At 45.7% G+C, this 24700-nt stretch overlaps 1 pseudogene across 1 annotated transcript in view; it reads right to left on the bottom strand.

Moving 5' to 3' along the window:
- The window catches only part of LOC311138626 (serine/threonine-protein kinase H1-like), a 67066-nt pseudogene extending 53384 nt beyond the window's left edge, over positions 1 to 13682 (bottom strand). Inside the window, exon 1 of the transcript in view lies at positions 13594 to 13682. The product of the transcript in view is annotated as a serine/threonine-protein kinase H1-like (transcript). The remainder of the gene's footprint in view (positions 1 to 13593) is intronic.
- Positions 13683 to 24700: the final 11018 nt, after the last annotated feature.

The raw sequence follows: 24700 nt of genomic DNA, 5'->3' as shown, positions 1-24700 counted from the left end.
ACCTCAGGTCACTATGAGTATCTCGGGTTAATGAATGCTCCTTCAGTCTTCCAATCATTTGTGGACGAGATTTTCCGGGATTTGCATGGACAGGGTGTAGTGGTGTATATTGATGACATTCTAATATACTCCGCTACACGAGCCGAGCATGTGTCCCTGGTGCGTCGGGTGTTGGGTAGGCTGTTGGAGCATGACTTGTATGTGAAGGCGGAGAAATGCCTGTTTTTCCAGGAGTCCATCTCCTTCCTGGGACATCGGTTGTCCGCGTCAGGGGTGAAGATGGAGATTTACCGCGTTTCAGCCGTGCGTAATTGGCAGACTCCTACCACGGTTAAGGAGGTGCAGCGGTTTTTGGGTTTTGCCAATTACTACCGGAGGTTTATCCGGGGTTTTGGACAGGTAGCAGCTCCCATCACCTCCCTGCTAAAGGAGGGCCCGGTACGTTTGCAGTGGTCGGCTGAGGTGGACAGGGCTTTTAGACATCTGAAGGACCTGTTCACCTCAGTTCCGGTGCTGGCACATCCGGACACCTCTTTGGCATTCCAAGTGAAGGTGGACGCGTCAGAGGCGGGGATTGGTGCTGTACTGTCTCAACGCTCGGGCACGCCTCCTAAACTCCGTCCCTGTGCCTTTTATTCTAAGAAGCTCAGTCCGGCGGAACGTAATTATGAAGTGGGGGACAGGGAGCTGCTAGCGGTGGTTCAAGCCCTAAAGGTGTGGAGGCATTGGCTTGAGGGGATTAAACACCCTTTTCTCATTCTGACTGACCATCGTAACCTGGAGTACATCCGGGCAGCTAGGAGACTGAACCCTCGTCAGGCTATGTGGGCCATGTTTCTGGCCCGGTTTGTATTTAAGCTCACGTATATACCAGGGTCACAGAACGTGAAGGCAGACGCCCTGTCCCGGCGATATGACACAGAGGAGAGGTCCATTGAGCCCACTCCCATACTTCCGGAGTCTTGTCTGGTGGCACCGGTGGTGTGGGAGGTTGATGCGGAGATCGAGCGGGCGTTACGTACAGACCCTACTCCTCCAGAGTGTCCAGAGGGGCGGAAGTACGTTCCGCTCGAGATCCGTGATCGACTGATTCATTGGGCTCACACGTCACCCTCCTCTGGTCATCCTGGTATTAGCCGGACAGTGCACTGCCTTAGTGAGAAGTACTGGTGGCCAACCTTAGCTAAGGACGTGAGGGTTTATGTCTCCTCCTGCTCGGTGTGCACCCAGTGTAAGGCACCTAGACACCTGCCCAGGGGGAAGTTACAACCCCTACCCGTTCCACAACGGCTGTGGTCTCACCTATCGGTGGACTTTGTCATGTACCTTCCCCCCTCCCAGGGGAATACCACGATTTTGGTCGTTGTGGATCGGTTTTCTAAGGCCTGCCGTCTCATTCCAATGCCAGGTCTTCCTACTGCCCTACAAACTGCTGAGGCCCTGTTTACCCACGTCTTCCGGCACTACGGGGTGCCTGAGGATATAGTGTCTGATCGGGGTCCCCAGTTCACCTCTAGAGTCTGGAGGGCGTTTATGGAACGTTTGGGGGTCTCGATTAGTCTTACCTCGGGTTTTCACCCTGAGAGTAATGGGCAGGTGGAGAGAGTAAACCAGGATGTGGGTAGGTTTCTGAGGTCTTATTGCCAGGACCAGCAGGAGGAGTGGTTGGGGTATATCCCCTGGGCAGAGATTGCCCAAAACTCACTTCGCCACTCCTCCACTAATCTTATTCCTTTTCAGTGTGTGTTGGGGTATCAGCCGGTCCTGGCACCCTGGCATCAGAGCCAGATCGAGGCTCCTGCGGTGGTGTCATGTGAATTTTTATCTCTAATTCACCCTAAGCTTGAATCATTACCAGAGGTTGTAAGGCTCTGGTTTTAATCATCAATGATTCAAGGTCCACAACTCACAAGTCTTATCTGTATTTTTATTCATGGCGAGAGCTCTGCTCAAAAACACAAATCTCCTGTTTTTATACCCCTTGACAAACAAAGACACTATGCTCCTCCCACCTTTCTTAAACAGTTTCCGCCTTCCCCCTTGAATGGTTAGTAACGCCCCTTCTGTTAGTGGGTTGACACTACATGATAATTCTAACATTTATACTGTGTTTGGGGTGAAATTCTTTAGTCATTATTCTTAAAATCCAAATTAATCTAACAATCCACCCCTTTGACTAAATATTCCCACATTCAGGATAAATGTATTTTACAAGCATGATTAATCTCAGAGATCACATCAGAACTAACAAACATTTCATCCAATTGCGGTCTTTCAGGGTCCAAATCCTCGTCATCCACCAAGCCTGGAGGATTGTTTTTCACATTCCCCTGGTCAGAGTCCGGAGTCAGTCCATCTCTCATCATTGTTTAGATACTGCATTTCACCAACGCTTGACTCACCAATCCTCGGACACAGGGAACAAGACAACAACCACATAATACAAGAATACCCATACAAACACTGATCGCTCCTAAGATGGTGGCTGCTAGGGTTTTCCATTTACCAAATATTTCATCAAACCACCCTATCCACAATGTACTAACTTCTGAGTTCAGTTCATCCTTCACTCAGTGCAGTTAATTCTGTAAGAGGTCTGGTGACTGTCCCATCCAGTGTGGTGTTGTTAGGGATAAATATGCAACAATGGCTTATCTTTCTATAGACACCGGCCCTTTCTGCCTGATCTAGAACCAACCTCTACTAAGTTATGAGCGGGATGGCGGATAATCGCTCAGAGATCCCCTTTACTGCATCTCTAGTCTTGTCAATAAATCGCTGTTGGTTGTAATAGATATAATTTATCCAATCCATATTTTTGTTTGTCCCCCACCAGAAAAATGTTGTAGTAAAACTCTCCCATATTTGATTTATAGCTTTGTATTTGTCTGGAACACCCCTGGGGATGCCTATACCATCTATCCAAATTGGGCTATTTCCTTCCTGACTTATTTATTTTTCTCCTAATTATTCTTCCTGTCACTGGTCTTTGATGACCAATTCTTACAGGTTGGACCAACAATACTGGTGCACAAGTACCCACCCATCCCTCTGGTAATGTCTGCCGAATGCTCCCTTTTTTAGTGCATGCCCACCACACATCAGTCAAAGGGATGGTTAGGTTCCTATTTTTTTTTTCCTTCCTTCCTTATCTAAATCAGTCACATTAATTATCTCCTTACAGCCATCAAAATCACCCAAGTTACGGGTGCCATTTCTATGTCTGTAACACTGGTATTCGCCAGGAGTTAAAGTGAATCTAGGTGGGCTGGCAGAGTATGTCAATTTTGCCAGCCCAATCCCTGTGCAATTTGGCTCTTTTTGATTGGACCCCAGGTCTAATACACAGGGAAACATTGCCTTTGGCATTGGGGCGGTCAACATTGGTCGCCCAATGGAGCATGCATAACAATTGGTCTCCCCCAAGGCCCTAGTGGTGTATTTCATCCACTTTAACCAGAGATTCTCATCAGGGACCCCCTCCACTTCCCCATTGTTCCATTCCTGGAGGAGAAAATCTTTCATAGTGGACGGGTTAGTCAAATTGACTCCGTCATCCCTTGACTGATTTACTCGGTCTATTGCCATCAATGGATTAATGCCAGTACCTGCTCCCTCTATCTCTTTTGACTCCATTAAATATAATCTTAGACAAGTATCCCGTCCGTATACGTCCGCGCAAGCCCAGTAAGTTCTTTTCATGTCCTCTTTAGTGACCTTTACTATTGTTACTACCATCTCCGTGGGGATGTCGTTATACCTTCTTATCCTCCATCTGGACGTCCAGCCCCCCCCCGTCTCATATCTCCTTCCCCCAGTATGTCTAAATACCTGAGCCCAGGAACAATCCGCTGAGGGGGCTGAACATAAATACAACGGGATCTTATAATCCCATGTTGCTTGCTTATCCGCTCTGATAAGATCCCTAATCATAATTTTGAATCTTACGCCCCACCCTTCTCTGACTCCTATTTTGTAGATCACTCGCCCTTGATGGTCAGTATGTCGGGTCGCTTTCCCTTTATTTCTTAATAATGGTAAGGCCATAGCGTAATTGGTGCGAGGTGGTGGTGGATTTTGACCTACCACGACTATTGCCGAGACTATGATGCAGCTCAGGGTCACCCATATTCCCAAAAACCCCCAACCCTCTCCTGTCTTGAGTCCTTCTGCTCGGTACCACCCCATACTCACACCCTAGGAACACACTACAGTGATGATAGGTCTGGGTAGGAGATCTTCGTTGACAGAGGTGACCCCCGCACCCTGTGGCGCAGTTCCGCTCGTCAACTCTGCGTGTGCTAAGCGGTGCTTGTATGTGGTCCTACCTTCTTGCAGTGGGTAACATGGACCCAGGTTCCTCTCTCTGCTATTCTAATGGCCAAGGTGGTTACCAACATAACCTGATAGGGCCCTTCCCAACAGGCCTGCTTCCAGTTTTCCTTCTAGTGACTGGATGCTCACCAGTCACCTGGTTAGATAGTGGGTCACCTTCTCCTTTAGTTCACCTGTGGGGCACAAAACCTCTGACATACGGGTGTGGTTAATAAACTATCTTCACACATGTTCAGATTAATGTAACAATTTCTGACTGCATTCTCTTTTTAGACTATCTAAAAAATGTTTTTTTTTAAAGTATTTTGTCCTCTCCTTCGTATATTATCTAATACAATTAGCCTCTTCCCCCCTCTTGACACATAGTTCTGCTTATGTGTCAATTTTTTCCACCTTCCTAAACATTCCCTTAGGTTATTTATCAACCAATTGCCATGCCTTTCATTTTTGATATTCTTTTTTGCTTCTTTATTGCTCCTCCCACTTCCTTTGTCTTTATGGCGGCTAAATTCGACTTTCATTCAGTTCAGAATCAATTAGTAATCCAATCAAACAATCTCTTATCTTGTAAAAACACTTATGTTTAGTTCAACCTCTGTTCTACCCCGGCTCTCCCGGGCTTGACCTGAAGACTGATTGTTGGACATGACAAGTCTATTTTTTAAGTCACCTAAGTCTTCTGTCTAGCAACAAAGAATAAAAATCATGATTAACCCAGTTATATCTAATAGCCCACCAAAAAACTTCATCATCTTTAAATCACTACCAATGTCATATCCCTCGTTACTCTCTACCATTTGGATAACATCCCTGATGTATGTATGCCTCCTTAGAGTTCCAAATTACTTTACCATGGGCTACCATTGCCTTCTCATAGATAAGATCACTTAATTTACCCGTATGCAGTACATAATGGAGTACGCAAACTTTACAGCACTTTATCATTATCAATAAGCTCATCATTTGTTTTTTGTTTTAACGGTTTTGGCGCTTCAAATATAGCAGTTTTCCTGGATGAGTTTAACATTCGCCCCTCCTGTGTTATAGTGTGTCCTAGGTAAATGACCTCTACCAAAGTTGAAGTTTCTTTTTGCTCACTTTGTGTCCCTGTTCTGCCAGGAAGGTTAACAATTGGATTGTATCCCTCTTACATCCTTCCTGGATGGGATTAGCCAATAGAATATCATCTACATAAACTAACATTTGCGTCCTTCCCTATGTTCAAACTTTCCCAATTCCTAGTTATAGCCTGGTCTAAGATTGTAAGACTTTCCGAGTAGCCTTGAGGCATCCTAGCCTAAGTCCATTTCCTTCCCTGAAAAGTAAAGCCAAACCACCCCTGACTATCCGGATGAACTTGGATACTAAAGAAAGCATTAGCTAAATCTATCACTGTAAAATAGGAGTTCTCTGGTTTCAATTGGTTCAGCAATGTATTTCAGCAATGATATTTCTATTAACCCCCTGCAAGTCCATGACCATCCTCCAGTCGGCGCTAGGTGCCTCCTTTCTAACAGGAAAAATTGGAGAGTTTCATTGTACCTCATCTCCAGGAATTATCACCTCTCCCTTAAATAAATGCTCAAATGTAGGTGTTATCCCTTTTATTGCTTCTGGTTCCATAGTATATTGCTTTTGGTATGGTCTATTATCGAATCGAGGAATCACTTGTACTGGAGCTACCCCCTTAATTAGTCCTACATCTGCTGTCCTTGTCTATCCTGGAGTTCTACCGATCCCAGCTATTTCCCCTAGTGGCCATTAAATACTCTGCTCTTGTCTGTTCCTTTTCTTACTCTGTTAGTCTCTGCTTTTCAAGCTCCAGAAACTGTTATCTCTGTCTCTCAGCCTTTTATTCTCTCCCTCTCTAACTTCCTCTGTCTCTCTAAGTATGTCTCTGCCTCTCCTTTTTCCCGCCAACCAGAGCCACAAATCATTCTCCTTGTCCTCAACTCTCAACCCTCTCAGCTCTATCGCTACTTCCCTCCTATCATTACTGAATCAATGATAATACATTTACATTCTAGTCACCCAGCAGACGCTCCTATCCAGAGCAACCTAGTGCATACATTCGTATTATTTTTACTGGCCTCCCCCCGTGGGAATCGAACCCATAACCCTGGCGTTGCAAACACCATGCTCTATCAACCGAGCTCCATCCCTGCCGGCCATTTTCCCCCCTACCCTGGACGACACTGGGCCAATTGTGCGCCGCCCATGAGTCTCCCGGTCGCTGTCGCCCGAGACAGAGCCTGGATCCGAACCAGGATCTCTAGTGGCACAGTTAGCCCTGCGATGCAGTGCCTTAGACCACTGCGCCACTCAGGATAATAATAACTGCAATAACTATCAATAATAATTATAATAACTATTACGAATTATATTGTCCTTTTTCTGATGTTCAAATTGTAGTCTATTCATTTTAGTTTAAAATATAAAGTTATTTATAACAAATCCAGAACCCACCACAGGCTGGCGCTATTCCCCCAGCACAACAGCCAATGCCACTTGCTTCCTTGTAACGAAAATAAATTATCGTTTTAAAATTGTCCAATTGTTTGTATTCCATGCCTTTCATTTTCAGTTCGCTATTCAATATATTTAACAGTTTTCTCTGATTCGGCCCCAATCAATAAAACAAACGCTTGATATTATTTATCAGCATACACTTAATGACATCCCTACCATTTGAACGATGTCCTGTCTCTCACTCCCCCCCTCTCCTGCTCCTTCCTACATTATGGGGGAGGCGCGGGAAACTTCCCTACAATTTTACTTCTTAGGAAATAATGTCATTAGTACGTATAACATATTTTCATAGACATATCTAGAATATTACTAAAGCTATCTAATGCAACTTTTAATACACGTAAAAAAACTCTCTCTCTCCACCCATTCCTTTTTGAATAAGTGCGTCTTCCTAGTTACCCCATAACCACGCCTCAAATATTTTATTTAGCATTTAACCAACCAAATACTAAGTAGTATCCGGTTATCATTCATACCCGCCGTTGAATTTCCTCATACACACATATTTCACCTTCTGCCATTCAAATGCCCAACACGACAGAATAGTTCCATGCAAACCTCTATTGGCTCTTCCAGTCGCTCCGGATTAGGGCGTCTGCCAACTGACCAAAAACGCAAATATTCTCCACCTTCCCACTCATAACGTACGTCTACGTTTGAGTGCGAAAGCTCATACACACGCATAATAATATGTCATTTAGCAGACGCTTCCATCCAAAGCGACTTACAGTCATGCGTGCATACATTTTTTATTATGGGTGGTCCCGGGGATCGAACCCACTACCTTGGCGTTACAAGCGCCGTGCTCTACCAGCTGAGCTACAGAGGACCACTTCGTTGGATTTTATAGGTACCTCTCAAATAATCGCTTTGTGGTGTTTTTTTTTATTTTATTTTTTTTATTTTTTTTATATACTTTGTTTATTGAATTTTCAGTACCAGCATTTAGTAGATAATTGCACTTGAAAGTTATTTGGTATGAATATGGAACAACAATTTGAATACAACGATACAGCAAAACATAGAGAGACAAACATGAAAGAAAAAATAGACATTAAATACATAAATAAGATAAAACACAAAAAAAAAAAAAAAAAAAAAGGAAAAATATCTGTTTTGATCCAGTTGTTATAGGTCAGCTAGCACAGTTATTACCGTCCTTAACATCCGAGATGTCGTATATGCACATACCAGGCTTCTTACATCACCAATATATAAATATACATCACTCTGGAACTGCAGGGAAATGTATTCTTTTAACATAAGAAAAGAAGGGAGCCCACTTTGCATAGAATTTGTCTACAGACCCATTGAGTGTCTGTTTTATTTTCTCCAACTTTATGCAATTCAAAATAGATTTAATCCAAAGAGCATGAGAAGGGGCTGCAGAGGATTTCCATCTAAGTAAAATTAATCGTCTCGCTAACAACGTGACAAAGGCAATTACATCCTTATTCATTTTGGTCAATTGTATTGTGGGTAAGGAAACTCCAAATAATGCAATGAGAGGGTCTGGCTCGATCTGTGTGCCGCTTAATTCTGAGAGTGTGTTAAAGATGTCTTTCCAGAAACCAACAAGAGATGGGCAGCACCAAAACATGTGCACATGATTAGCAGGGGACTGGTTACATCGAACACAATTAGGGTTCACATCCTTGTACATTTTTGATAGTCTTGCTTTGGTCCAGTGGGCCCTATGAATGAGTTTGCATTGGATGAGGCCGTGTCGAGCGCAAATAGAAGAGCTATGTACCCTTTTGAGTGCCCCTTCCCATAGTTCATCAGATATTTCCTCACCCAGTTCCTCCTCCCAAGAGGATTTGATATTGTTTAATGAGATGGCTTGTAGTGAGCAAATTTGACTATAGATTATTGACAATGTGCCTTTCTGATTAGGAAGTGGGGTGAGAAATGTGTCGAACTGTGTTCCACCAGAAAGGTTGGGGAATCCTGGATCTATGCTGCGGACATAACTCCGGACTTGTAAGAACCTAAAAAAATGATGTCTGGGGAGACCAAATTTAGCTGATAATTGTTGAAACGTACTAAATGTATTGTTAGTATACAGATCTCTGAATCTTTTAATACCGAGATTAGACCATGTTGAGAAAGCACCATCAATCATAGATGGGGGAAAAGCCGGGTTTGAGGTTACCGGAGCCAAGGAAGAGGTTGTTTGAAACCCAAAGTGGCGCCTAAATTGATTCCAGATCTTCAATGTTGTTTTGACACATATATTATTGGTGAAGGAGGAGTAAGGGCCTGTAATAGAGGAGTGAGCGAGGGAAGACAATGATGCCGGTGTAGACGAGGCAGCCTCCATCTCCAGCCAAGTTGGGGGTGGGAATATCACTCTGCTCTGCAACCAGTACTGAATGATCCTAAGGTTAGCGGCCCAATAATAGAATCTGAAATCTGGTAGAGCTAGACCGCCGTCTGGTTTGGGCCTCTGCAAGAGCTGTTTTCGCATCCTAGGAGGCTTTTTGTCCCATATAAAGGGTAGAATTAGGCCGTCGATCTTTTTGAAAAATGTATTGGGTAGAAATATTGGAAGGCACTGATAGAGGTATAAGAATTTAGGGAGAGTATTCATTTTAATAGAGTTAATTCTAGCAACTAAGGAGAGGTGTAGCAAAGACCACCGTTCCAAATCGTCCTTAGTACGGGTTAAGAGAGGAGCAAAGTTGGCTTGAAAAAGGTTTTCAAACCTAATTGTGACATGTACCCCGAGATAAATAAAACTACTGTGAGCTATTTTAAATGGCAAGTTATGTAAAGGGGATTTTTTTGCAGCCATGTTAAGTGGCATCAATTCACTTTTACTGAGATTTAGTTTATACCCTGATAAGTGACTGAAGGATGCGAAAGTGGAAAGGGCAGCAGGGACAGAGACAGAAAGATTGGATGTGTATATTAATAAATCATCTGCATATAAAGACAGTTTGTGTTCGTGCCCGTATCTGACTATGCCTTTGATGAGGGGGTTGGAGCGAAGTGCTATTGCAAGTGGCTCTATGGCGAGGGCAAACAGTAAGGGACTTAAAGGGCAACCCTGACGTGTCGATCTTTGCAAAGGGAAGCGATCTGATTGAGTGTTATTAGTCCTGACAGAGGCTTGGGGGGATGAGTACAGAAGTTTTATCCAGGTCATGAATTTGGAGCCAAAGCCAAATTTATTTAGAGTGTAAAAAAGGTATTTCCATTCCACCCGATCAAACGCTTTCTCCGCGTCCAGGGATATAATGGCTTCAGAGGTATTGTCGACAGAAGGATTGTATATAATATTAAATAATCTTCGGAGATTGAAGAATGAGTGTCTATTTTTTATAAATCCTGTTTGATCCGGAGAGATAATTGATGGGAGGACTGTTTCTAGCCACGTTGCCAGAATTTTGGCTAGAATTTTATAGTCCACATTTAGCAGGCTAATTGGACGGTATGATGCACAGTCAAGAGGGTCTTTGTTTTTTTTAAGAATAACACAAATGGTTGCTTGAGTGAGAGTATGTGGGAGAGCACCATTTACAAATGCATCATTGTACATTTCAATTAGAATAGGGGCTATTTTGGTGATAAACTTTTTATAAAACTCTGTCGGGTAGCCATCAGGCCCTGGGCTTCTCCCAGATTGAAGGGATTTGACAGCGTTAGACAGTTCTTCAACAGTGATCGGCTGCTCTAATTTTTTAACCAAATCCCGGCCGACCGAAGGCACAGAAAGTGAGTGGAAGAAATCATCCAATTCCATTGTATCCGCTTTACTTTCAGAGGTATATAGAGACTGGTAAAATCTCTTGAACTCCTCATTGATCCCCCCAGGATCTAATGATATCCCAGATGATGTACGGATTTTTGTAATCTGAGATGATGATGATAGTTGACGTAACTTGTGAGCTAATAATTTACTGGCTTTATCTCCTTGTTCATAGTAAGTGCTCCTAGACTTGACAAGCATTTCAGTAACCTGGTCTGTTAATAGTGTGTCAAATTCTGCTTGCAGAGTTAAACGTTCCTTATAGATATCCGGGGATGGTGAAACGGCATAAATGTCATCTAATTGGGCAATACAGCGTGTTAACATAGATAACCTATTCCTTTTCAATTTGTTCTCATGTGCGGTGTAGGAGATAATTTCACCTCTGATATAAGCTTTCAAAGTTTCCCAGAGAGTAGACGCAGAGATGTTTGGGGTTCTATTTGTAATCATGAAAAAGTCGATTTGACTCAAAACAAAACTGACAAAGTGTTCATTACTGAGCAGTTGAGTTTTTAGTCGCCAAGGCGGTCGCTGATTGTCAAGATTTTGAAAAGCTACTTCCATAGTAACAGGGGCGTGGTCAGATACAACAATTGGGTTATATGAACATGAAGATATGGAGTGGAGGAGCCGGTCATCAACAAGGAAGTAGTCTATGCGCGTAAAAGTGTGGTGAACCGATGAGAAAAAAGAGTATGCTTTCCCAGCTGGATTAACCATTCTCCAAGGATCTGAGACTGCGAATTCAGACATAAAGGTTCGAACAACTCTAGCTGAGGTTGATAAGGTGGTAGGTTTAGTGGAGGATCGATCCAATTGTGGGTCTAACCAACAGTTAAAGTCACCTCCTAAAATCAACATATGGGTGGACATATCTGGGAGTGTAGAGAAAACCGATTTGAAAAAATCACCATTGTCCCAATTAGGAGCATAGATATTAACAAGAAGAATCTTTGTATTGAGCAGCCTACCACTGACAATTATATATCTACCATGGGGATCTGCGATCACCTTAGAACATGTAAAAGGTACCGATCTGTGAAGTAAAATAGCCACCCCTCTCGCCTTACTCTGAAATGAGGAATGGAACACCTGACCCACCCATCTGCACCTAAGACTTGAGTGTTGTGATACCTTCAGATGAGTTTCTTGGAGAAAGATGATGTGAGCTTTCAAATGATGAAGATGGTGTAGCACCTTACTACGTTTAACTGGGTTATTTATGCCCCTGCAGTTCCAGGTAAGAAAATTAAAGCCATTCCCTCCAGCAGTATGGGCTACACTAGGCTGAGTCATATCTTAAGAGAGAGAGAGGATGTGTAAAGGACAAGGTACAATGTAAACTGAAGATCTTAGTTGAACCTAAAAGCGCAAATGTAAAAAACAAAGACAAGCGAAGAGGCACAAAAAACATATACAAACTGTATACAAATAGAGAGTGAACAAACCCTTCCCTCACACCCGCCCTTGCCGAAGCATCTCCCCAAATGAGATGCAAGCAAAACCCTAAGTACAAAGAAAGTTTAGAGCTAAGCATGATAACTCTTACTCTGTGCTACCTAAGATTAGTGACCATTTAACTAGAGTAAGCCAAACATGGATAGAATGGTCCCCAACAGGGTCTAAGGAAAACTATCCTCGATTAAGAGAGGTTTAACCTCGACGTAGATGGTAAATGATCAAACTGAAACAGCCATGCAGACCCCCAGATATTGGCATTAGAGGCGGCAAACCTGGGCTGGAAATAAAGAGATAAAAAAGAGAATGACATTCATATGTCGATGAACCCAGCAAAGATGGCTTCGTTAGTCACCCATTCGGCCTGCTAACTAGCCTGCTAGGAAGACCAGCCAGCCAACCATTTGTTACACACCTTGCGGTACAACAGCCGCTTTCACGTTCTTGTTGATGAAATCTGCCGCTATAGCCGGGTCCTCGAATCTGTGCATGGAGCCGTCCGGTAAAGTCAGTCTCAAAACCGCAGGGTAGATGAGGCCGAACTTCACGCCCGGGCAGGCGTGTAGTTGGCGTTTCACAGCTCCAAAGCTAGCCCGCCTCTTAGCCACAGCTGTTGTGTAGTCCGCAAATATCGAGACTCTTTTACCCTTATGTAGAAGAGGGGATGCTTCTCCCGATCTTCTCAGTATGTCGTTGCGGACGTGAAAGAAATGCACCCTGATGACAAATGGTCGTGGGGGTTCTCCATCTCTGGGTCGGCTACGCAGAGTGCGGTGAGCCCGGTCTAGCAATGGCTTCTCCTCTAGCCCGAGCAGCTCCTGAAGTAGCTGGGCCATGTACTCCATGGGCCTTGGGCCCTCCACTCCCTCCGGTATTCCCAGTAGACGAATGTTGTTCCTCCGCATTCTACTTTCCATATCTTCGCATCTATTATCGAGGAATGCCACCCTAGTTGTCAATGAGCCGACGTTAGCCTCTAGCTCGCTAATGCGAGTGCTGTGGTCTGTAGCACCTCGCTCCAAATCCGATAAAGTCACCCCATGTGCGTCGAGCTTATTCTGTATACTCTCGATAGATTTTTTAAGCTCGTCTTTGATCGTTGATATCTCTGACCTGAGATTGGTAGAGAGACAGTCAATTTTTCCGAAAATGTCGGTTTTGAGGGTGCCTATCACGGATTGCAGCATCTCCACAGTCAGTGTTTCCGTGGGGCCGGCATTGGCAGCGTTCGGTGGCGGGGGTGAGTCGGGAGAAGTTGCAGGCTTGTTGCGGCCTGCTCTTGCAGACTCTGTTTTTGGCCGGGTTGATGTCATTACGAATTTAAATTTATTAAACTTGAACTGAGTTGTTTATGGGTCTCTTCAGACGCCTGGGCAAACAGAAATGTATGCAATTTTGCAAAGTTAAATATATAAATTTGGTCACTAACTCAGGAGCGATAGGGAGACGCGTGCTACATCCTTGGCTTCCAACAGCGCCCCCCCGTGGTGTTTTTAGCCAATTCTATTCTTAACCTGACTACCTCCTGTTGTAAAACTTCCCCCTCTTTGTTCTCTTCACTGGCCTCTTTACTCTTCCCCCCGTCTTCCCGCCCTTCCAACATTCCGGCTTGGCCGTCATATGGTGGGGGAAGGACGGGGATCACCCCTAATCTTCTTTTACACATGACAACGGTGTCATCTGGGCTTTCTTTCCAAGCTTGCTCTACCAACTCTGGATATAACCTCTCTCCTCTTTGCTGTGGGGGAGGTCCTGAAACTTCATTTTTCTGTATATCCCTTTCTCTCTCCTTCGCGCTTCAAAAAGCCATACCCTCGCTGTCTCTAGCCTTCCGCTCGCTGTTTTTTCATCTAATTTTATATGCATCTGCCTACTAACTTTTTTACTTCGAGATGCCCAATAAATTCATACCTCTTCTCCCAAATGGATCCCTAAAACATATTTCTTTCATCTCCCGTTAATTCTCGGACTTGTTTAGAAGATGTCTTTCCCATCGTTGAACAATAAGAAATCCTTTCCCCCCTTTTTGTTTTTTTAATAATTCACTCCCGAATTATTTCCGTAGGAGCCAATCTCTTAGTGCGCCTCTTGCTTTTGTAATTAACCCTTTAAAATTATTTAACCCCTAACCCAGAGTTTCTATTTAAAACTCCGGTTTCATGAAAAGAGTAAGTTACCCAATTTTCCTCACACGACTTATTTTTTTCCCTCCACCCCTGAAATAATGATCATGTCTCCGAGGGATTAAGTCTCACACACATACGACCTTATCATCCGTCAAACTTGTTTGCACAGTTCTAGCAAATGCCCAGTCGCATATATGAACTCCCGACACATCCCTATCATACGATGATAATTATTTCCCTGTTTATACTGAACATTGCAATTCGTACAATGACAATATTAACTTAGTTTACATTTGTGATTGCAATTCACTACCATGTCATTTCGGACTAGTTTTTTTTTGTAATAGCTATTTACCTCTAGGATCAATTGCGGACCCTCCCTGTCGTAATAATTATTACCTTCTTTGGTAACTAAGTTCAACTCATTTTACCAAAATCCATGAATAAAAATTACTGACCTTTTCCTTGCAGTCTGGATTAAAATGCTTTTTCAAACTTGTTAACGTCTTTATCGTTCATAAAGAGTAATCACCGGCCTGTTTATTAACCTTAACGTGGAAGGCCAGGACTATTTTTCACGGATGTGATCACCCGGCCGTGCACGGATTTCGGTGTCTCTAGAACGATAAAGATGTATTAAGCTCCGCTTCGAAGGACCAATCTGTCATGTGAATTTTTATCTCTAATTCACCCTAAGCTTGAATCATTACCAGAGGTTGTAAGGCTCTGGTTTTAATCATCAATGATTCAAGGTCCACAACTCACAAGTCTTATCTGTATTTTTATTCATGGCGAGAGCTCTGCTCAAAAACACAAATCTCCTGTTTTTATACCCCTTGACAAACAAAGACACTATGCTCCTCCCACCTTTCTTAAACAGTTTCCGCCTTCCCCCTTGAATGGTTAGTAACGCCCCTTCTGTTAGTGGGTTGACACTACATGATAATTCTAACATTTATACTGTGTTTGGGGTGAAATTCTTTAGTCATTATTCTTAAAATCCAAATTAATCTAACAGGTGGATGAGTGGTTTCGGCGCTCGGAGGAGACATGGAACGCTGCGCATGTCCATCTGCAGCGGGCTATCCGTAGGCATAAGGCGAGCGCCGATCGCCACCGCAGTGAGGGTCCAGTTTATGCACCTGGAGATCGAGTCTGGCTCTCGACTCGAAACCTGCCCCTTCGCCTACCCTGCCGGAAGCTGGGTCAGCGGTTTGTGGGGCCATTTAAAGTCCTGAGGAGATTGAACGAGGTATGTTACAGGTTACAACTGCCCATAAATTACCGCATTAACCCCTCGTTCCATGTGTCTCTCCTCAGGCTGGTGGTAGCTGGTCCACTCCAGGAGAATGAGATACGAGAGGCTCCTCCGCCCCCACTGGACATCGAGGGGGCTCCGGCGTACTCAGTCCGGTCCATCGTGGATTCGAAACGTCGGATGGGGGGTCTGCAGTATCTCGTGGAGTGGGAGGGGTACGGTCCGGAGGAACGGTGCTGGGTGCCTAGGAGGGACATCTTAGATCCCTCCCTCTTGACGGAGTTCCACCGGAGTCATCCGACTAGCCCTGCTCCGTGTCCTCCTGGACGTCCCCGAGGCCGGGGTCAGCGCTCGGCTGGAGCCGCGCGTCAAGGGGGGGGGGTACTGTCACGGATTCTGCCGAGGCTACTCCTCCTCCTTGCTCGGGCAGGCTTCAGCGTTCGTCGTCCCCGGAGTACTAGCTACTGCCGATCGATGTTTCGGTGTTTGTCTTGTTTTGTCTTGAGTAGTTACACCTGTTGTCTATTATGTTTGATTGTATAGCCTATAATTTCCCTTGTCTCACGTTTGGTATTTGTGTGTTATTGTTTTGTGTCTAGTTGGTGTTCGGACTTGCTGTAATTATCCATATTACGTATATGGTGTTTTTCCCTCCAGTTGCGGAGGTTTTGTTTTGTACTTTACATTTAGTAAAGTAGTCTGCTAGTATCTCTGTGTCCTGCGTCTGACTTCACTCGCCGCATACACCTCACTCCTTGACATACTGAGACCAATATATTTTTTACAGATGAGCCCTGAATTACGTAAATTACAGAAAATACTCTTGGCCATCACTGAGACCGGGTGTGATAACTCGTATGTCTAAAGTTTATTAATGATGTTAGGTACAGTGGGACTTTTTTTTAGTCATGTAGCAGACACTCTTATCTAGAGCGATTTACAGTTAGTGAGTGCATACATTTTTCATACATGACATCAAAGAGGGTCACCCAACTTTCTGGTAGAGAACGCAGTTGTCACAGCGACGTGTATGCGGTAGGCGAAGTCAAGACCAGGACACCGAGCTACTGGCAGATACTTTACTGGATACAGTGCAAATACAAAGTACAAAGGCAACCTCATACAGAGAGGAAATAATACGACCCGCACACATGGGCAACTGCCGCAAAGACCAAAACAATTACGCACAATACACAATGAGAAACAGAGGGTTATAAAGGGAACACAATAAAACATAATGGGAAACAGGTGTAAACAATAAAGACCAAACAAGACAAACACGAAACATAGATCGGCAGCAGCTAGTACTCCGGGGACGACGAACGCCGAAGCCTGCCCGAGCAAGGAGGAGGAGCAGCCTCGGCTGAATCCGTGACAGTACCCCCCCCCCCCCCCCCTTGACGCCGACCCCGGCCTCGGGGACGGCCAGGAGGACGCGGAGCAGGGCGAGTCGGATGACTCCGGTGGAAATCCCTCAACATGGAGGGATCTAGGATGTCCCTCCTAGGGACCCAGCACCGATCCTCCGGACCGTAACCCTCCCACTCCACGAGATACTGCAGGCCCCCCATCCAACGCCTCGAATCCAAGATGGAACGGACTGATTACGCCGGAGCCCCCTCGATGTCCAACGGGGGCGGAGGAGCCTCTCGTACCTCACTCTCCTGGAGTGGACCAGCTATTACCGGCCTGAGGAGAGACACATGGAACGAGGGGTTAATGCGGTAATTAATGGGCAGTTGTAACCTATAACATACCTCGTTCAATCTCCTCAGGACTTTAAATGGCCCCACAAACCGCCGACCCAGCTTCCGGCAGGGCAGGCGAAGGGGCAGGTTTCGGGTCGAGAGCCAGACCCGATCTCCCGGTGCATACACCGGAGCCTCACTGTGGTGATCGGCACTCACCTTTTGCCGCCTGATCGCTCGCTGTAGATGGACATGCGCAGCGTTCCAGGTTTCCTCCGAGTGCCGAAACCACTCGACCACCGCAGGGGCTTCGATCTGGCTCTGATGCCAAGGTGCCAGGACCGGCTGATAACCTAGCACACACTGAAAAGGCGTAAGGTTAGTTGAGGAGTGGCGAAGTGAGTTTTGGGCTATCTCTGCCCAGGGGATATATTCCGACCACTCCCCCTGCCGGTCCTGGCAATAGGACCTCAGAAACCTACCCACATCCTGGGTCACTCTCGCCACCTGCCCATTACTCTCGGGGTGAAAACCTGAGGTAAGGCTAATCGAGACCCCCAGACGTTCCATAAACGCCCTCCAGACTCTACAGGTGAACTGGGGACCCCGATCAGACACTATATCCTCAGGTACCCCGTTGTGCCGGAAGACGTGTGTAAACAGGGCGTCAGCAGTTTGTAAGGCTGTAGGGAGACCTGGCATAGGAATGAGATGGCAGGCCTTTGAAAACCGATCCACAACGACCAAGATCGTCGTATTCCCCTGGGAGGGGGAAAGGTCCGTGACAAAATCCACCGAGAGGTGAGACCACGGTCGTTGTGGAACGGGTAGGGGTTGTAATTTCCCTCTGGGTAGGTGTCTAGGCGCCTTACACTGAGCGCACACCGAGCAGGAGGAAACATAAACCCTCACGTCCTTAGCCAAAGTGGGCCACCAGTACTTTCCACTTAGGCAGTGCACTGTCCGACCAATACCAGGATGGCCAGAGGAAGGTGACGTGTGAGCCCAATATATTAATCGATCACGAACCTCGAGCGGCACGTACTTCCGACCCTCTGGACACTGTGGGGGAGTAGGATCGGTACGTAACGCCCGCTCGATGTCCGCATCAACCTCCCATACCACCGGTGCCACCAGACAAGACTCCGGAATTATGGGAGTAGGCTCAAAAAAAATGGACCTCTCCTCTGTGTCATATAGTCGAGACAGGGCGTCTGCCTTAGCATTCTGTGACCCTGGTCTATAGGTGATCGTAAATACAAATCGGGTGAAAAACATAGCCCACCTAGCCTGGCGAGGGTTCAGCCTCCTCGCCGCCCGGATGTACTCCAGGTTACGATGGTCAGTCAAAATGAGAAAAGGGTGTTTAGCCCCCTCAAGCCAATGCCTCCACACCTTCAGGGCTTGCACCACAGCTAACAGCTCCCTGTCCCCCACATCATAATTGCGCTCTGCCGGACTGAGCTTCTTAGAAAAGAAAGCACAGGGGCGGAGTTTAGGTGGCGTACCTGAGAGAGTACAGCACCGATCCCAGCCTTGGACGCATCCACCTCAACTTGGAACGCCAAAGAGGGATCCGGATGTGCCAGCACCGGAGCCGAGGTAAACAGGTCCTTCAGATGCCTAAAAGCTCTGTCCGCCTCAGCCGACCACTGCAGACGCACCGGACCCCCCTTTAGCAGGGAGGTAATGGGAGCTGCTACCTGCCCAAAGCCCCAGATAAACCTCCGGTAGTAATTGGCAAAACCCAAGAACCGCTGCACCTCCTTCACCGTGGAGGGAGTCTTCCAATTGCGCATGGCTGAAACACGGTCAATCTCCATCTCCACCCCTGACGCGGACAACCAGTGTCCCAGGAAGGAGATGGACTCCTGGAAGAACAGACATTTCTCCGCCTTTGCATACAGGTCATGCTCCAACAGTCTACCAAGCAACCGACGAACCAGGGACACATGCTCTGCGCGGGTAGCGGAGTATATTAGAATGTCATCAATATACACCACTACACCCTGTCCATGCAAGTCCCGGAAAATCTTATCCACAAACGATTGGAAGACTGAAGGAGCATTCATTAAACCGTATGGCATGACGAGGTACTCATAGTGACCCGAGGTGGTACTGAATGCTGTCTTCCACTCATTTCCCACCCTAATGTGCACCAGGTTGTACGCGCTCCTGATATCCAATTTTGTGAAGAATCGCGCCCCGTGTAATGACTCCGTCATACTAGCAATCAGAGGGAGAGGATACCTGTATTTGATGGTGATCTGATTGAGACCACGGTAGTCAATACACGGGCGTAAACCCCCATCTTTCTTCTTCACAAAAAAGAAACTCGAGGACGCAGGGGAAGTGGACGGCCGTATGTATCCCTGTCTCAGCGATTCGGCGACATATGTTTCCATAGCCGCTGTCTCCTCCTGAAACACAGGATACACATGACTACGGGGAAGCGCAGCGCCTACTTGGAGGTTTATCGCACAATCCCCCTGTCGATGGGGTGGTAATTGAGTCGCCTTCTTTTTACAGAAGGCGAGAGCCAAATCGGCATATTCAGGTGGAATGTGCATGGTGGGAACTTGGTTCGGACTTTCCACCATCGTGGCCCCTACGGAAACACCCACACACCTCCCGACACACTGATCAGACCATCCCTTGAGAGCCCTCTGTTGCCATGAAATGTTGGGGTCATGAGACGTCAACCAGGGAAGCCCAAACACCATGGGAAACGCAGGAGAGTCAATCAATTACAACCAAATTATCTCCTCATGGCCCTCCTGCGTTTTCATCCTGAGCGGCGCCGTGACGTCCCTAATCAACCCAGACCCCAAAGGGCGGCTATCTAGAGCATGGATAGGGAAGGGCACATCCACTGGAACTATAGGAATCCCTAACTTATGGGTGAACTGGCGATCGATAAAATTCCCAGCTGCGCCTGAATCAACTAGCGCCTTATGCTGGGAATGAGGAGAAACCTCGGGAAACACAACTTTAATACACATATGCGCAACAGGGAGCTCTGGGTGAGTTGGAGACCCTCCCCAGCACCGACCAGCAGTGTGTCCTCTGCGGCCACAGTTGGTGCAGGGGACGGCCTCTCTCCTGGTCTCTCTCCTAGTACCAGCACCTCCGAGCTCCATAGAGGTCGGCTCGGAAGTGCTGGGTGATGGATTGGACGGCCCCAAGTCCGGACGTCCGCGGGTAGCCAACAGGGTGTCCAGGCGAATTGACATTTCCACCAGTTGATCGAAGTTTAGGTTGGTGTCCCTGCAGGCCAATTCCCGACGCACGTCCTCCCTCAGGCTACATCTGTAGTGGTCGTTGAGGGCCCTCTCATTCCATCCCGCATTGGCAGCCAGCGTCCGGAAGTCCAGTGTGAACTCCTGCACGCTCCTCCTCCCTGTCGGAGGTGGAATAGACGTTCACCTGCCGCTTTACCCTCTGGTGGATGATCGAATACTGCCCTGAAGCGGCGGGTGAACTCTGCATAGTTGACAGTAGCGGCGTCTATTCCCCCCCACTCGGCGTTGGCCCACTCCAGCGCCTTGCCGGACAGGCAGGAGATGAGGGCGGACACGCTCTCGTATCCCGAGGGCGCCGGGTGGATGGTTGCCAGGTAGAGTTCCACCTGGAGCAGGAAACCCTGACACCCGGCAGCTGTGCCATCATAAGCCCTCGGGAGCGAGAGCCGAATCCCACTGGACCCCGGAGATGAAGCGATGGGCATAGCTGATGGTGGTGGTATCGTCGGAGGAGGTGCATAGCTGATGGTGGTGGTATCGTCGGAGGAGGTGTAGGCCAACTTCTTCTTTCCCATCGCTCCACGGTTTTCACCACCTGTTCCATGGCGGTGCCGAGAGCCTGGATCATGGCAGCTTGTTGTTCTACGCGCTCTTCTATTGATCCAGCTGGCACCGCCGCTCCTGCTGACTCCATGTTTAAAGGTGCGTAATTCTGTCACAGCGACTTGTATGCGGTAGGCGAAGTCAAGAGCAGGACACCGAGCTACTGGCAGATACTTTACTGGATACAGTGCAAATACAAAGTACAAAGGCAACCTCATACAGAGAGGAAATAATACGACCCGCACACATGGGCAACTGCCGCAAAGACCAAAACAATTATGCACAATACACAATGAGAAACAGTGGGTTATAAAGGGAACACAATAAAACATAATGGGAAACAGGTGTAAACAATAAAGACCAAACAAGACAAACACCGAAACATAGATCGGCAGCAGCTAGTACTCCGGGGACGACGAACACCGAAGCCTGCCCGAGCAAGGAGGAGGAGCAGCCTCGGCTGAATCCGTGACAGCAGTGATGAGTACTGAAATTGTCGCCCGTAATAAAGCGCTATGATAAACTGCATCTAGCATCTTTAACGACGTGGCAGCTGCGTTCATATAGATGATGTCCCCATATTCTAGGACCGATAGGAACGTCGACTGAATAATCTGCTTTCTACTATTTAGCGAGAGGCAGGACCTATTTCTATAGAGGAAGCCCATTCTTAGCTTCTTTACTAACTAATCAATATGCTTTTTAAAAGACAGGTTTTCATCTATCCTGATGCCCAAATATTTGTAAGCAGGAACACGATCAATATGGACACCAGCAAGTACAGTGCATTCGGAAAGTATTCAGAACCCTTGACTTTTTCCACATTTTGTTACGTTACAGCCTTATTCTAAAATAGATGAAATTCATTTTTTTCCTCATCAATCTACACACACTACCCCATAATGACAAAGCAAAAACAGGTTGTTAGAAATTTTAGCAAATGTATAAAAAATAAAAACAGAAACACCTTATTTAGATAAGTATTCAGATCCTTTGCTATGAGATTCGAAATTGAGCTCAGATGCATCCTGTTTCCATTGATCGTCCTTGAGATGTTTCTACAACTTGATTGGAGTCCACCTGTGGTAAATTCAATTGATTGGACATGATTTGGAAAGGCACACACCTGTCTATATGAGACATTATATATATTATTATATTATATTATATATACATATATTATACATATTATATGAGACATTACGCCAGGCATTACTGGAACCATCTCGTCCAAAAAGTTATACTTTTGAATCATCTGTCCATAGAACGTTCTTCCAAGAGTCTTGTTGATCATCCAGGTGCTTTTTGGCAAACTTGAGTCAACTTTTTGGACGAGATGGTTCCCATTATGCCTGGCGAAAACCAAACTCTGCATTCCACAGTAAGAACATCATACTAAAGGTCAAGCATGGTGGTGGTGGTGTGATGGTTTGGGGATGCTTTGCTGCCTCAGGACCTGGACGACTTGCCTTAATAGAAGGAACCATTAATTCTGCTCTGTATCAGAGAATTCTACAGGAGAATGTCATCCGTCTGTGAGCTGAAGATGAAGCGCAGCTGGGTAATGGAGCAAGACAATGATCCAAAACACACAATCAAGTCTACATGAAAATTGCTAAAAAGCAACAAATTGAAGTTTTGGAATGGCCTAGCCAGACCTAATCCCAATTGAGATGTTGTGGCAGGACTTGAAACGAGCAGTTCATGCTTGAAAACCCACACGTCACTGAGTTAAAGCAGTTCTGCATGGAAGAGTGGGCCAAAATTCCACCACAGCGACGTGAGAGACTGATCAACAACTACAGGAAGCATTTGGTTGGAGTCATTGCAGCTTAAGGTGGCACAACCAGTTATTGAGTGTAAGGGGGCAATTACTTTTTCACACAGGGGAATTGGGTGTTGCATAACTTTGTTTATGAAATAAATGAAATAAATATGTAATTTTTGTGTTAATTGTTCACTTATGTTCCCTCATCTAATATTAGGTTTTGGTTGAAGATCTGATAACATTCAGTATCACAAATATGCAAAAGTAGAGAAAATTAGAAAGGGGGCAAATACTTTTTCATAGCATTCATAGTAACAGGGCTGTAAAATGAAATGGTGTCTGTTTCCACTTAGATACAATGTAGTTACAACTGTATTGGACGAGTCCATCCAATGAAGACAACAACAAATCTGTACGTGATCTTACCCTGTTGTTATGGTTGTTATGGGAATCAAACCCACTACTCTTGCGTTACACTATAGCATGAGGCTAGATTTATGATGTGTTGAATTTAAATGTTAAATTTACAGGGTACGAACATTACATTCAAGGTAAACAATGGATCTATAAGTTTTGCAAGAAAACCAATTGTAATACACATTTTAAATCTGAGGACAGTAATATTTTACAAACACATAAAGTTACTCATAAGCATTAATTTCTGATGAAAAAACGCAAATGTGAACGATTTGTGGATATATAGCATAAAATCTTAATGTGCAACCTGCTTTTGGCCACAGTTGAGAATGATACTATTGCCTAAGCATTTCTATATATTTTTGTTGTTGTCATTTAGCAGACGCTCTTATCCACAACGACTTACAGTAGTAGTGAGTGCATACATTTTTCATACGGGTCCCCCGTGCGTATCAAACCCGCAACCCTGGTGTTACAAGCGCCATACTCTACCAACTGAGCCACATGGGACAAAATGCAAATGCTGGTGAGAAATGGTGTAGTGTTTACATTTTGTGCAAAGTTTTTATTGATTTGTGTTAAGCCCTGAACACAACGCTCCACTGACCCAGATAACAGAACATTTAGAGACAGCTCTCTCTTTGTGTATTGTCTCACGCTCGTTATGCCCCTAGTGCCCCCAGACAATCCACTAAAATCCTCCCAAATGGCACCCTCTTCCCTATATAGTGTACTATTTTTGACAGGAGCCTGTCAAAAGTAGTGCACTACAGTGAGGGAAAAAAGTATTTGATCCCCTGCTGATTTTGTACGTTTGCCCACTGACAAAGACATGATCAGTCTATAATTTTAATGGTAGGTTTATTTGAACAGTGAGAGACAGAATAACAACAAAAACATCCAGAAAAACGCATGTCAAAAATGTTATGAATTGATTTGCATTTTAATGAGGGAAATAAGTATTTGACCCCTCTGCAAAACATTACTTAGTACTTGGTGGCAAAACCCTTTTTGGCAATCACAGAGGTCAGACGTTTCTTGTAGTTGGCCACCAAGTTTGCACACATCTCAGGAGGGATTTTGTTCCACTCCTCTTTGCAGATCTTCTCCAAGTCATTAAGGTTTCGAGCCTGACGTTTGGCAACTCGAACCTTCAGCTCCCTCCACATATTTTCTATGGGATTAAGGTCTGGAGACTGGCTAGGCCACTCCAGGACCTTAATGTGCTTCTTCTTGAGCCACTCCTTTGTTGCCTTGGCCGTGTGTTTTGGGTCATTGTCATGCTGGAATACCCATCCACGACACATTTTCAATGCCCTGGCTGAGGGAAGGAGGTTCTCACCCAAGATTTGACGGTATATGGCCCCGTCCATCGTCCATTTGATGCGGTGAAGTTGTCCTGTCCCCTTAGCAGAAAAAAACCCCCAAAGCATAATGTTTCCACCTCCATGTTTGACGGTGGGGATGGGGTTCTTGGGGTCATAGGCAGCATTCCTCCTCCTCCAAACACGGCGAGTTG

This window comes from Coregonus lavaretus (genome assembly GCF_964263955.1).
Source record: "Coregonus lavaretus genome assembly, chromosome: 2".
Lineage (NCBI taxonomy): Eukaryota > Metazoa > Chordata > Actinopteri > Salmoniformes > Salmonidae > Coregonus > Coregonus lavaretus.
This window is presented reverse-complemented; position numbering and strand designations above follow the sequence as displayed.